The sequence below is a fragment of the Gobio gobio genome (assembly GCF_949357685.1).
Source record: "Gobio gobio genome assembly, chromosome: 16".
Taxonomy (NCBI): Eukaryota; Metazoa; Chordata; class Actinopteri; order Cypriniformes; family Gobionidae; genus Gobio; species Gobio gobio.
Genome location: NC_137109.1, coordinates 41299148 through 41314812, shown reverse-complemented (window position 1 = coordinate 41314812; position 15665 = coordinate 41299148). Strand labels below are relative to the sequence as shown.

General features: G+C 38.4%; 1 protein-coding gene across 4 annotated transcripts in view; it reads left to right on the top strand.

Annotated features, from left to right (window-relative positions):
- The window catches only part of LOC307139562 (A disintegrin and metalloproteinase with thrombospondin motifs 2), a 204607-nt gene that overhangs the window by 5783 nt on the left and 183159 nt on the right, over window positions 1–15665 (top strand). The gene's annotated exons all lie outside the window — the stretch shown is intronic.

The following is a 15665-nucleotide window of genomic DNA, read 5'->3' as shown; positions in this document are numbered from 1 at the left end:
CTATGAAAGTGTATTATATTTATAACCAGGGTTTTAAATTAATTTTTTCACTCACTGGCCAATTTGTCTACTCAATTTTTCAGTTAACGGCCATTCAGAACTTCTACAAGCCCCCCCCCAAAAAAAGAAAAAAAGAGAAATAAACCCAATTAATTATGTCACAGCTTATAAAGGCCTATATATATTGTTTTATTATAAATATTTGAATTTCATACATTAATTTCTTATTTAAACAAAGTCCTATAATCCAGCCATCTCCTCCCTTCCTCTATCATCCTCATCACCAAAAATATATTTTAGGTGGACAGATCAATACAGTACAAAGAAGAACATCACACAGCACGCGGAACAAAATATCTTCTCACCTCACTCAGTGTGGCGTTATTTGTTGCGTAGTGCCATGCGTTCAAGATATGTACAAATTCTGCGCAATGCGCTGTATCACGAATTTCATGTATTTGTGCTAAATCCCAGCAAAGTGAGTAAACATAAGAAGCTGCACAAATTGGCTAGTGATTTGACAGCATTACCCGACACAGTTGATGTTTACCCGCATTTGGCGGGTGTTAATTTCAAACCCTGTTTAAAACGATTTTTCTTAAAAAAGTACACTTAAGTACACTTGTTTCACAAGGGTGGTGGACAAAAATAAATACTTTTGATGAAACAACAGGATTTCAGAGTTGTTTCAGTTAGTTAAAACTTAAAAGAACATAGTGTACCAGTCTGTGTCTGTGTGTGTGTGTGTGTACAGGTATGTCTTCATTTGTATGATTGTGTGTGTAGTAGCTTGTTTTTAGCACTCCATGTGCTGATTAAATCATAACCTGTATGAATGCCACATATAAAGTCATGCTTATAGGCATACTCTGTGTTTGTGTGCTTGTGCTCAGGTATGTCCACACCTGTGTCAGTTTGTGTGTGTGTGTGTGTATGCGTACGTGTGTATGTATGTGAATGCACGCTCCAGTGGGCATGGTGCCCACAGGATTAAACCCAGTCTCCATGCTGTCCTTCAGCTTCAAACACTCAGGGTCATCCAGGGCAACAGCCGTGGGCATCTTGCATATAGAACAGCTTCGGTAACTCCATTTCCTCTGAGGGTGATACTCCTCAACAGAGAGAATAAATACAACCATAGCTTCACAGTTCTTGTTATTTCAGACCCAGGTTTGTTTGTACGTGATTATGCTGCAGAATGAATAGTGGCCGTGCTAACAGCAGTATTAAGTATATTTTGAATAGCTCAGAGTCAGGATATTCAGAGTGACAGTTTAGTTGAGCCTTTGATTTTAACCTCTTTTGTCCCCCTCAAGCGTCCCCTGATTTATACCGGAAGCTTGTTGTACCGGAAGCTTGTTATACCGGAAACATGCTTTTGTAGTGCCAAGTGCTCAATTTGGGTAAATGCAATGTAAATTGTGGTAATGCAATGAAACGTGCCAAATTGTACAGACATAATGTTTGGCCAGGCTGTTATACAAAAAAATTATGAACACATGCAAAAACAAGAGAGAACCAACAAATTATTAATAACTGATTACGGTGTAGTGAATGTATGCTTTTTTCTGTGAGCTTGTTGTTTTTCTATGCATTTTTTTTTTAACCTGTAGGTGTAGTTTGCCTTTTTTGGCAAATAATTGTACCTTTCACAGACGATATATATATTATATCACTAAATGATTGATTGCTATTAGGATGTGAAGAGACCTTTTCTGGAGCAAATCCCCTACCCTGACCAGATAGAATTAGGTAGTAATTGTAGTAGTAACCACTTGTTGTTCAAGAATCTCATAGAAACTCATTATTCCATTTGCAGGCTAAGGAGAAATCCACTTATATGCTATTATGTTTTCTCTTAAACAGTCTTTTCCTGCAAATCAGAGGTTTGTGTTAGAGGTAAGATTCGGTAATCAGAGGGTCCAGTTTAGTAAGACAGAGCTGAGGATTCTTTGTACGGTTTATCAACAGGTGTTTATCAACATTGTTTAAGGTGTATGTGAAGACATCTGTCTTTTAGGAGGTTATAATTTCATTGCTAAAGGTATTTCAAGGTGAATGTGCACTACAACTTGATTGATGATATAAAATAGAGTTTTAGGGCTTAGTGTTAGATTAGTCATGACAAGACTCTTATGAGCTGAGAGGCCAATTGTGTACTTGTTCGGTTTTGTAAAAAAAATGACTGAGGCCAAGATATCCTCTAATAATAGCAAAATGTTGACTGTGCATACATCTGTTTTCTTTTGGGTTTTTTATTGCAGGTTATGCTAGCATTTACAGAGACTCGAGGGAGTAGTCTTTTATTGTTTAAGCAAGTTAGAAAAATTAAGTTAATTAAAAAAATGTAACATTTGAATTTAAATTAAGCTTGTCCTCTCACTGGATAATGGGGTGCTATTCTAATAGCGACAAAAGGCATTGACTCTGAAATGAGGAGGTCCTCAGGTTTTATTTTTATAATTCACATGTAAATTCATGTCCCATTTACACTTAATAAACACATAATAAACATTGCATAGAAAAATTGCTGAGATTATACTTGGTTTTAATAAGTAGAACATAAATTACATAGTTAATGTAAAAATACAAAATAGAATTGTATATGTTTTTTCCTTTTTTACGCATTTTAACATCTCTTCCAAAATAATAACTAAAGGCAGTAACTATTTTAACAATATATTGTATTTGTGAACTGATGTTTAGCTGTTCTTTTTAATGGTCATCTTATTTTCGGATCATCATTCATCAAACTCAGTAAACACTGGTCACAGACGCAACAATGTATCTTTAATTTCACCAAGATGATTGCTTGCTAAAAACCCCCGTCATCATGTTTTTAGGCCATTTCTAGTTTCATTTTGACGTGATATAAAGCAGTGATATTTAAGTGGGTGAGTTGTTTACTTACTTTAATTAGTCTTCCCATTAACTCCATAATGTTATTCATTCAGGCTGATTGGCGAATTTGCACGAAAACAAACGAGATTTATCGCACAAACCAATCAACCATAATCAATCCAATCATAGTGCGATGGAGGCATTGCCTCCTCACACGTGACTTTTCCCTATTCATTCACAATTACCCTCCACCAAACCCACCACAGGCTTTAGGGGGTCTATTAAAATTCAATGTAACTTTACCTGTTGGTGTCGCTGTCGGACAGTATCATTTTAGAAACATTTGTGATTTATACACATTTTTAATGTCATATTTTGTAATATTTGCGTTTTTTTTATTTTTGCTTAATGAATTATTTTCTGAAAATAGAGGCTCTGCCTCCCTTACCTCCTTGGAGGAAACGCCCCTAAAGCCCCAAAAGGAGAATTTATGAAGAATTATTGTCCTTACATCGACTTTCATAGTAAGCACATGCAGTAAATACTAACTTTTCTGAAGTCATATGATAGCTTTGGGTGAGCAACAGATTGAAATAAGGTGCGGTTTTTAAGGTGCGGTCACATTTAATGCTGACATTTTGACACTGTGACATTTTCTACTGTGTTTGTTTTTCATTTGTTTATGTATCCTGACACTGTTAAGCACTTTGGTCAGCTGTGTTGTTTTTTAAATGTGCTATATAAATAAATTTGAATTTGATATTCACTTTTTTCTATTTATTTTATCCATAGTCTTGGTGGTGAGCCAGTTGGCATCTTGTAACCACAACTAAACCCGCAGCTAAACTTTCATGGACAGTGTTCAGAGAACCAAACATAGATAGGAAAGTGGAAACAGACAGGTGAAAGGCACCAGCACACATCCTGAGGGAAGCTTGCGCTCCTAATATTGCCAGACTAATGAAGACAGAGACCATGTTGAGCAGCTGAGCAGGATCGGAGAGGACACGCCATAGTTGGTGAAAGACAAGGCCAAGGCTGAGATAGCAAACAGGCAGGGGAGGAGAGCCGTATCGAAGACGAATGGTGCTGTCGGCACATTGGTTTCAGTACACAGGCAGGCCAGCGCACTTCTCCCGGGGGGGACAGTCTTTTATATGTGTGTGCTGAAGAGTGGCCAAGGCCTAATCCTTTCACACACTTCACTGCCCGACACAATTATACTCTTGCCTCTTCTCTTCTCTTGGGGCAAATCTGCATCCAGCAACGCACTCATACCATCAATCAGACCCTCTGTCCATCACCATAGTGTGCATTGCTGGCAATAGTCAACGGCAGCATCAACATAAAAAGGCAAAGTTGTTCACTCCATCCATCCATCCATCCATCCATCCATCCATCCATCCATCCATCCATCCATCCATCCATCCGTCCATATACATCCAAATTGCATTTCAGATTCCTGTTTGCTACCTCAATTAAAAATGTTCTTATAGCCAAAATTAAGATCTTCCAGTTAATTTACGAACTCCCCTTTAGATATAGGTATTTGCATTCATCACATGAAACTCCCTTAGATACCTTAGTACCTGTTGGAGGAGCTAATTTTTACGTTAACACTTCCAAACACAAGTACGGCAGCATGTCTAATTTTGATGAGGTGATGAATAGAGTCTAGAGTCCCATGAGGAACATTAGCACTCCATTCGCCTTACATGTTGTGGAACATCTGTTTCATTTGCCTCACTTTTACTTGCAGTTGGCTTGAAGTTATTAAGCATTGCTTGATCTAACCTAGCTAATTTCATTCCTGTAGTTTAAGGGGGGTCTGCTCCAGGCGTAAACCATTTCAAGTCCCATAAGTGCCCCTGAGTCATCAAGTAGCACTTTTAACAACTCAGCAGAGACGGTTGGTCATTTTAGGAGTTGATGATCCGGTAATGACACAGGTGGTTTAGTCTGAAAATGCTGAGAGACTTCATTTCTTGAGCTAAAAGCAATAGCGTCACCATGGATATAATCGTGATGGTGAGCCGAGCTAGCGGAGCTCAAGTGCCATTTATTTCTGAGTATAATCATTATATCAATTTTCTGCTGAGCAGCTGTTATTGACCCCTTTTGTTCGAATTTGTGTGAATTGGCTGGTGCTGGGCATGAACGAACAAGAGATTACGCTATGATTACAGACTCCGCCCTGCGATGTGGCTCTCAAACGCACAATTACTCAATCAAGAGGCTTTTATCAGCCAGTCAGTGGCTCAGCGCGGGTGCAGGAATGTTTCTCATAATCTATAATTACCAATTCCTACGGACTGCAATTCAGCAGCCATTTCACAGTTTATGCACTGAATGCATAAAAAAAGACGAGGGATTTCCCTTTAGTAGTACATGAGGAAATTCTACACGAGTAAAGACATTATGTACAGTAGGTGAAATTTTAATAGCAGAAGATTTCTATCATATATCTCTAAAATTGGTGCTGATTAGTGAACTGTGAACTGAAATTTATATCAGTCAATTTGTAATGTAAGTCACTTTGGTTAAAAGTGGCTGGCAACACTTAAAAAAATATATATATTTTTTTGCAGTAATACCATAGAACCATTTTTAATTCCAATCCTCACTATTAACTATCTATTAGTATTAAATATGACTTTTGCCTTAATAAACTCCTAATGGCTGCTTATTAATAGTTAGTAAGGTAGTTGTTAAGTTTAGGTATTGGGTAGGGATGTAGAATATGGTCATGCAGAATAAGGTATTATGTGCTTTATAAATACTAATAAACAGTGTTACTAAAGTGTTACCAGAACCTTTATTTTTAAGAATGTAGTGTACTATAGTATACAATATATATTTGCTATAAATTCTTCATCAAAGTGTACAAACATAGAACTGAAATTGTTATAATTACAAGGAAAAAAATATATAAGTGATTTTGCACAGCATTGGGTATTAAAGTTTACTATTCTTCCAAGTTCTCAAATTGTTCAGCTTCTGCTTTAGAGTCTATATTGAGAGTTTTATATTCTTTCATTATATAATAAAGCAACATCACACAGGTAAGGCGCTGTTGTTCCAATAGTACAATTGTCATGTAGTTGCATATGGTTGTTGTTATTGAGCGTGTGCTAGTTTACCTAATTAAAGCTGTGTTTTTTTTTTCACAAACTCTGGATTAACAAGTTGGATAGTCACAAAAATGGTGTCAAAAGGGTGTAACTGACAAAGCAAAAAAACTAAGCTATATCAAAACCCATGATTTAGCCCTTTCTGGTTCAGAATGGTCAACCATTGTGTCTCACCCAATATCCATGGGCCTTGATGCTCAGAACAGAACATTTAGCAGCCTGTTTACCAGGAGCCTCCCTGAGAGTCTCCCACTCTGTCTCTCTCCATCTCCCTCCCTTCATTTATCTGTGGGGAGGTGGGGCTGGTGCAGTTCCATAAGCAGCAAAACAGGACGATATCACACTGTTTTGTTCGTATTCACACCTTCAGGCTTCCAGATGCTGATGATTTCATTTGTTTTTGTTGTATTTGTTATTTTTGCAGCACAAAATAGTGTTGTTTTGGTTTAGATTATGATTGAAGCGTTTCAGATGTGCTACAGCACCTTAGTCAAATGATTGAAGCGTTTCTATCTATCTATCTATCTATCTATCTATCTATCTATCTATCTATCTATCTATCTATCTATCTATCTATCTATCTATCTATCTATCTATCTATCTATCTATCTATCTATCTATCTATCTATCTATCTATCTATCTATCTATCTATCTATCTATCTATCTATCTATCTATCTATCTATCTATCTATCTATCTATCTATCTATCTATCTATCTATCTATCTATCCCATCTGTCTGTCTGTCTGTCTGTCTGTCTTGTTTACTTAATATTATGGTAATAATAATCAATTAAAATTTGTAATTTTTTGCGTTTTCATTTTCACATGATACCATAAATGTTACATTTTAACAGCCAAATTGTTGAATTCAGAAGCACAGAAACTTGCAAGCATATTTTATTTCCCAAACATGTAGAATTTGTATTTGGGATATAGCCTAAATGATTTGGGATAATTTTCTGTAATGAAATTAATTTGCCCAAAAGTAGAGATGCATATAATTTCCCCTAAAACATGCCCATGCTTATGATGCAAGACAAATCTTTCCAATCTGCCAAAGGCAACCCGCTAAAATATTTTAAATCATAATTCCTGTAACATGCTGTGCATCAAACAATTGTTTACAGAAGCATTAGAGACTGGTTTAATCTTACTCAAGCAATTTTTCATGCCTTAGTTCATTTCCAGTTCAGATCCTCCCATGAGTCTCCAAGCAGAGTTTTTCAAAGCAATAAATTGAATTCTAGTGTAATGAAAGCACTTCCTTGCAAAAATGACTTTAGCTTGAATTTGCATGGCTGTCCAAGCTAGCTCGTGATGATTAGTACTAGTTTAATGTTGTTTTGGCTCAGGGAGGTCTGTGATACCTAGATACATATATCAATTAGCATTCACATTCATTAAAAAAAGCTGAGCTGTGATGTATAACTTGTCTGGCTATCACCAGACCAAGCTCAATTTAAGATTGAACATTGGTCTGTGGAGTCTGCTATGCATTTTCTACTGCACAAGAGGCGTGATAAACGAGCACAATTCAGATCACTCTGTATGCAATTGGATAGTCCTTCAACCAATCAGACCACAAGAGGCATGATCAACGGACAACGACCCATCGCTTCTCTATCCGTCGTCGTGTTAAACCCGCCAATAGCGCACCATGTGGATAAGCCAATCTGTGATTGGTTCCCCCAAAAGTGTAACAGAAGCAGTAGAAATGAATGTACAGGTTTCCACACTGAGCTGCAGGGCGAAATCAAATAGCCGGTAAATCAGGCTGGGTTTACCCAGTCTAATGTATAAAATGAGCCCCCTTTCCACCGAAATTACCCGGAACAATTTGTACCAGGAACTTTTTTACAGGAAGACCTGAGACCTGCTACTGTCTGCGTTTCCACTGCGGTCTAAAGTTCCGTGAAGATTAGGCAAATTAGTCCAGAGACGTGGGACTGCGCGCGACTGTTCCTCCCAGTCAGCGGCGGACAATAATAATTTTTGTGCGATACTGTCTGCAACAATATCAAGTATGGAGGAGATGCAAGCAGTGCTGCTTTTGCTAGTTATGTATTGGTTTACTAAATATGTAATTAACAAAACAGCGGAAAAGAGACGAGCACTGATACTAAAGCGTATTCTAAAAAGCTCGTAAAGCTAGATTTAAAATAAGATAACGTATGTTATTATCAGCTATTACGGACATTGACCGTGCGATTGCTGAGACAACGCGCGCCATCGGACAGAAAGAGCAAGACTGATATTTACTGAACGCAGAACGAACCTCGCAAGACCTTTAAAAAATGCCGGTTGAAATAAAATGCTGCGTGAGCTCAACCGATCAGCATGTTCAGCACCCAAATCCCACCCCCGAAAGTTCCGGAACTTTGAAAAAGTACTTCCTCGCGAGCAGGGCCGTTTGGAGGGGGAAATATTTACCCGGAACTTCATTTAGACCCTGGTTCCTGCGGTCGAAACACACCGAGTACCACCCCAAAGTTCCTAGTTCCTGGGGAAAGTTCCTGCGGTGGAAACGCGGCTATGAATGGCCTCCAATGGAGGAAGATGGTGTAGTTATAACATCTACCAGCAGGGGCTAACTGGAGAATATTAACTACAGTAGTTAAACATTTGTCTAGCTGGTGAACAAGCATTTACATGCTATGTAATGCTATTTAGCAACAATTAGTAGACTTGTTTAAAAAAAAAAAAACGATTTAAGACTGTGTGGATCTTCCATGCTCTTTTGCTCTGGTTACGTGCTAATCATCATGCTTGATGCTTTATGTTCCTCTTTCACTGCGAGTGAAGAATCTCACTCCATGGGATCCTGCTGTGGTGAGATCTGTTGCCTCTCATGTTCCTGTGCTATTTTTTCACAATCTATCTGCTAAAAAGATGGCTTCACTTGTCTGTAATCCAGTTATTCATTCCTTATATGTCACTCTCACATGCATTCTACTTCACCACTGTTTTATTCGCTGCTTGAGCTAGAAGCAGGTTACAGAATAAAAAGCTAGACAATAGAACACAGGCCCAGCAACCACGGAGCAATTCGAGGTTAAGTGCCTTGTTCAAGGGCACAGTGATGATAGGGCTTCCCAAATATCTTTCCAGTTCATGCCTCTGACTCCACACTTTGAAGTAATGCCACATTGGTTGTCAAAGTAATAAACAGAAAAATAAAAATCAATGATGCAAACTTCATCAAAAATTAGACTCATTCAAATTGCTGTAAAGCAGCTCCAAAAAACCCCCAAATAATTATTATTTCAGTTCAAGTCAATTCAAGTTTTGTTCTCATCCGATAGTGTCAGTGCAGTCAAATGTCATTATATTAGATAATATTAGTGTCTTTTAACCCCCAACAAAGCAAGCCAAAGGCGACAGACACTGCAAGTACACATAAGTGCGTCATTTTTGTCAGTTGTAAATAAATGCATATTTGCATGTGAGAATGGGGATTAGTATTTATTTGGTGAGAATCTTTCTTTAATTCTTATTAAAGGGATAGCCCCCATAAAAAATCTCTTTTTTACAGACAAAAACTGTTCTTCAGAATATCGTATTTTGTCTTCCACAGAACAATAAATGAAGACCAAATTTAAATTTTTGGGTTAACTGTTCCTTTAAGGACTTATTTTGACCTGTTTTATGTAAGCTAATTTCTTACAGGTGCTGTGAGGACACAGCACTTTGTTACCCATGTGTGGTCTGGCTGTGTCTTGGAGACCTAGGCTTGAGTCTTTGATAGAAATGGGATGTGACATGGCCTTTCTGATTGTCTTTTTCCTCATGTGTGACAGCACGTTGCCTGCATTCACCCCGATTCCCAAAGAAAAGCTCTTTCTTTCCTCAATGTTATATTTTCAGCCTGTTTCTTGTTCACTCTCCCCTCTGGTAACCCCACCTCCTCCCCGCTCTGGGGCTCGGGCTGTAGGCTGTAACATCAGATGACTGATGCCGTCTCAAGTCATTCTGTGATCGCGTCTATCCATCCCCGCCTCAAGACTCGCTGAGTTTCTCTGGCCATCTGAGGCTCTAATGTGCCGCCAATGGGGAGAACCGCATATTTGCCAGAAATAAGTTTAGTAAATTGTTACAGCACAGTCTGTTTTAAATGAATTTGATAGGGTGAGGAGGTGTTGGATTCATACAGCCGCTGTGTAATTTGTGCCTGGGGTGAGGCGGATGGCATATGCACAGCTTGTAAGCGGCATTTAACGGATAGATTTACAGCACCACTGTCCTAATAAGCGTAATAAGATCAAAGCTACTCCACATAAAGCTGTATTCTATAAGGAGGATTGCAAGAATTAGCCCTTATCCTCCAAATAAAGCACTTAACCTTTGAGCCAGAGCACCTGTGAGTTGTGGGTCATATGTTTTGCTTGGCCAGCATTCATTTGAGCTGTTTTAAAACCTGCTCAGATGTCTTCTCACGGGAAGGCCGTTTAGACTGTGAATTCAGGCTGTATTTGGAACTTGCCATGCTGGAATGGGAATAATCGGAGAAACTTGGAACGCAGTGCATCAGCAAAGAGGTCAAAAATCCAGCTGAGTCACAAGCTGTTGCTGCTGGAATGTTACCTTCCTGTGTGGGAAATTACAGGAGACCATTTATTATGGGTGTTACTTCAATTATGGGAACTTTTGACCCTGTGGACTTGTTTCTTTCTCTTATACATATACAGTATATTTACCTTATGTTATTTACCTTAATTTAACATTTTTCCTGTTAAGTCAAGTAACCTTTATTTAAATAGCATGTTATACAATACAGATTGTTTCAAAAATAGGTCCACGTTAATTAACAGGAAAATAACATATACTTATGTTATTACTGTTCTTCAGTACAGTACACTCTAAAAAAAAAGGTTCTATATGGCACCAAAAATGGTTCTTGGCTCGTAATCATAGGGGAACCTTTTTTAGTGCTATATAGCACCAATTTTGGTGCTTCAGCGGTTCTTCAGAGGTTCTTCACCGGTTCTTCACCGGTTCTTTGACTAAGGTGCTATTTAGCACCTCTGAAGAACCACTGAAGCACCAAAATTGGAGCTATATAGCACTAAAAAAGGTTCCCCTATGATTACGAGCCAAGAACCATTTTTGATGCCATATAGAACCTTTTTTTTAGAGTGTAGTGTCATTATTCAGCTCAAGTCAGTTTAATTTTACTGAATATTAATTGTATTTTAAACCCCAACTTAAACTACAGGCGACATATTCAGTATACAGTACACTATATACACTCATATTCATATAAAGTAAATTGATGCATACTCTCAACTGAAGCTTTTTTCTACTTGCACAGTTTTTGATAACACAAAATTTTGATTAAAAAAAATATTGTGGTGGAAATGATGACACAGGACTGTGATTAGAGCCCAAGCACCGATGGTGTGAGGACCCTATTGTAATTGCAAAAATGAATTGCCCTTTTGAGTGCCTAAACACGCTCAAAAACTCATGAAACTTTGCACACGTGTCAGAAGTGGTGAAAATTTACGCCTGTTATGACTTTCAGAATTGATGGCGATAGCGCCACCTACAAAATTTAAATTTTCACGTATCAGTATGAAATTCGGAATACACATGTAATAGCCCAATACCTACAAAAAAGGCACTGGGAGCAAAATCTGAAAACCAACAGGAAGTGAGATATTTTGAATTTTCTTGAGTTTTTGCCATTTCCGGAAGTTGTACTTTAACAAACTCCTCCTAGAGATTTAATCAGATCAACATCATATTTGCACAGTCTAATCTAAAGGCCTTTGCGTTGTTAAATTGTGAAAATCTCGAGCTTTCGCTGAAGGGCGTGTCCGTGGCGGCCTCACAAAGTTTGATGTTTCGCCATGAAACAGGAAGTTGTTTTAACTTGGGAAAACAATGTCCGATCTGCCCCAAACTTCACATGTTTGATAAGAGCCTTGGCCTGAAGACATCTACATACCAATAGTTACAGTCATAGCGCCACTTGAGGGCAACAGGAAATGCCATGTTTTACACTGTGATTAACTTCTCCTAGAGATTTAACCAAATCAACATTATATTTGCAGAATCTAATCTAAAGGTTTTTGTAATGTTATATTGCGAAGATCTTGAGTTTTCGTTGAAGGGCGTGTCCGTGGCGGCCTGACAAAGTCTGATGTTTCGCCATAAAACAGGAAGCTGTTGTAAGTCAGGCATACAATGTCCGATCTTCCCCAAACTTCACATGTTTGAGAAGAGTCCTGGCCTGAAGACATCTACATGCCAATTTTCAGTTATAGCACCACGTGCTGGCAAGAGGAAATTGCATGCTTTACACTGTAATTTACTCCCAGAAACACATTTAATAGCAAACATGTTAGAAACATGTTAAATCATGCAACACTTGGCTAAGGGCTAACGTAAAGGACGTTTTAACTCAGGCATACAATGTCCAATCTGACCCTAAACGTCTGAATGGTAGTAGTGATTATGTATAGCTCTATATTATATACTCTGTTACAGCCAAAGCACAGCTCTTGAGTGCACCAAAAAGATATGTGTAGAATACAATACAGGCCCCAGAATCATAAGCCAACACAAGCTCAAAACATTAAGGACTTAATTTGCCAAAAGCACAGATTCTCACATCAAGATGTCATTTATTTGGTTGGCAATCTGCTCTCAGGCTGGAGTCCAAAGTAACGGATCGCTCAGTCATCAGGTATTGGGTTCATCCTGCAGGGTTTCGCATCAGTTTCCAATCAAACCTGGCCGTCTAAAATGACACGAGCATCACTGCGCCTTACCTTAATTGATGCCCTAAAGAAAGACCTTTGGGCCTGGCCATATCAGCCTTTTGATGGTCAATACCAAGGACAGCTGATTGGAGTGTTGGTAAGTGCAAACAGTAAACTGAAGGTTGAGAAGAAAGTCAATATACATTAATTGCAAGCTGCCAACCCCCTTTGCTTTTGAACCTTCATTGATGTGGTCACATTTCCTGAGACAAAAACTCACCGTATTGCATCTGAAAGCATGTTCGGTGTGCTCCGGGATATTAAGACTCTAGTATCTTCTGCTGCAGAGCCTCAACATCAAGGTCATGTGCGTATTTGACCCTGTTTTGGAGGCTGAATCCGTAGACAGTGTGCGAGGGCTGCAGTAGAAGTGGTGAGGGGTAATCTAGTTAAGGAGGTTAACTATAAAAAATGACCAGGCTTGTGTGCACTGTTTTGACACTTTTTCCTCTTCGCAGCTGCAGCTTTGATGTATCGCGGTAATTCGTTGTTTCAGAGGCAGCGCATTACCATCAGCGGGGCTCTGTTAGAGGCAGGGCATCCATATCTATGGGAATAATGGGCAAAGTGACAATTCCTCTCAATGCAACAACAACGCCCCCACCTAACTCTCTAAACGCAGAAATCAGACTTAAAAGTGTTTATCTTAGAAAAATGGCACTTGGAGTACCATCACCCTTAGCGAAATGATTGATAACATGCCTTTTATCAAAGCACATGTCTGTTTTTTTTACACTAACAGAGATTATTTCATTTCGAGACTCACATATTGTGGAAAACTGAGGCCGCCTGCTGGAGTCTTTTGTCACAGTAATTCGGTACAGTGGAGAACTCTGGTATTTTCTTCTAGATAAAACACCATTACCTTTTTTCTCTGTCTGAGGTAATACCACACTACTGTGTTATTTTCTAAGATAAATCACATAAGTATGGCCTCTTCAGTGAGCGGTAAACCACAGATGGGCACAAATTGTGTCTGCCTTTCGCTGGAGCCACATAAACAATATTGAGAGATCTGAAAATCCCATTGAATTACTGAGCAATGTACTGGTTTACTGGCGAAATGACCATTATTATCGCACACATGTATTTTAGAGTAGCATGGTATGTCATTTGCTTACAATTGAAATCCTCTTTTGAGCTAGGTTAAAATGGTTTAATATAGTTAACATTGACTGTTCTCCTTTTCGCCCATATAAGCTAGTATGTATTTGAAAATGTCTGAATCCCAATAATAGTGATATTCTGTCTGTAGACTACTAAAAAGTCGGAGTGCTATTTTACACCCACAGGATGTAATTAGCTTTCTATCACACTGTATAATGTTAGCAATATAGCCCACAGAAATCACATCAATCACTCTGGTCAGATCCATCAAATGTATTTTTTTCCTTTTCTACCTTTTGAATACATCGCATTAGCTTACTTTAGCAGTTTACAGATAGAGCAAGTAAAATGTGCACATTTCCTCCACCTGTACCCCCAGAGAGCCACTCTATAGAGGTCTCTTAAAGGGATAGTTCACCCAAAAATGAAAATTCTCCCATTATTTACTCACTCTCAGGTCATTGCAAATCTGTATGAATTAAGTTATTTTGTGGAACACAAAAGCAGATATTTTGAAGAACGTTGAGAACCTTTTAACTTTTAGATCTGTCTGTTTGAAACTCTTATAGCTTGAGTCATTCCCTATTCTAAGTGCTGGACTGTATGTGTGGATCTTCAACGTGTAAACATGCAATTTTCTTTCTCTCAGCATCCAGGCCAAACTTGTGGGATGTGGGATGAGATGGCTCTGATGTTTTGACTAGTTGGCCATGGTGTAGCAATGCACGGAAATGCCGTGTCCTAACCAAAGGGTCAAGTTATGCCCTGCTGCCCTCTTACCCCCTGCTGGTGAATGTAGTAAATACACCATCTGGATGCAAACAGCATCTTTCTCCATTGACGGTCATATAAGTTGTAAATATTTATTGCAGATATTTTTTAGCACCCAATTTGTTTGTTGGTGGCCTCTTCAAAGTGTTGTCGCTAGTGAAGGGTGTTGGCATTTGGCATTTGAACAAAAAAAAAAAAAACATGGAAAATTGCATTCGTTGTAACCCATCTGTTTAGGGTACAGTGTATGATGTAGGTAGACTTGAATGCAGGTGCAAAAAGAGTGTGTGTGTGGTGTGTGTATGTGGGCTGGAAGTCAGCCTCATGGGATCCTGTGAAGTTGGAGTCAGTGGTAAGTTGACTCTGGTTGATTTATTACAATGATTTTGCATCATCAACATTAATATAGAGCAGAATCAGTGCAACAAGCATCAGCATTTGCCTTATAAACTGCCAGCATGCGACTAATCAATGAGCAGTCGATAGTGAATACTGGAAAGCATCTCAGCCTCTCGTTCTCTGAAAATGAGCCGTTTAATTTCAATCAGAGCTTATCGTGTATAACAGCCTGTAACGTTTATGCCTAATTATGACATGAATAGAAGGATGACAGTTATTCTTTACCGTTTAATTGTTTGATGTGGCATCTATATTCTTCGTAACTGCAATGGATTAAAGTGCTGCACTCAGCTTTTTCTGCTGGAGAGTAAAAAAATATAAAACATAGCTCACATGCATACATATATCATACCTAAACCTAAGCAATGCAAATCTTCTGCAATTGCCTATTCATATTTATAAAAAATATATATTAATATATAATTACTTCACATTTTGATGTCTCAGAGAACAATGAATAAAATTATAATAAATAAATTACGTTGGGGTGGTGTATCTCAGTGGTTGACCCTGTTAGCTTATCTACCCATAAATAATTATTTGCAACTTAATTATGAGTTGACAAGATACAAAAGTTGTTATAAGCTGGAATAAGCCTTAAAATGATGCGCTGTTATTTTTGCTGTGAAACAGTTTTAGTAATAGTAAAA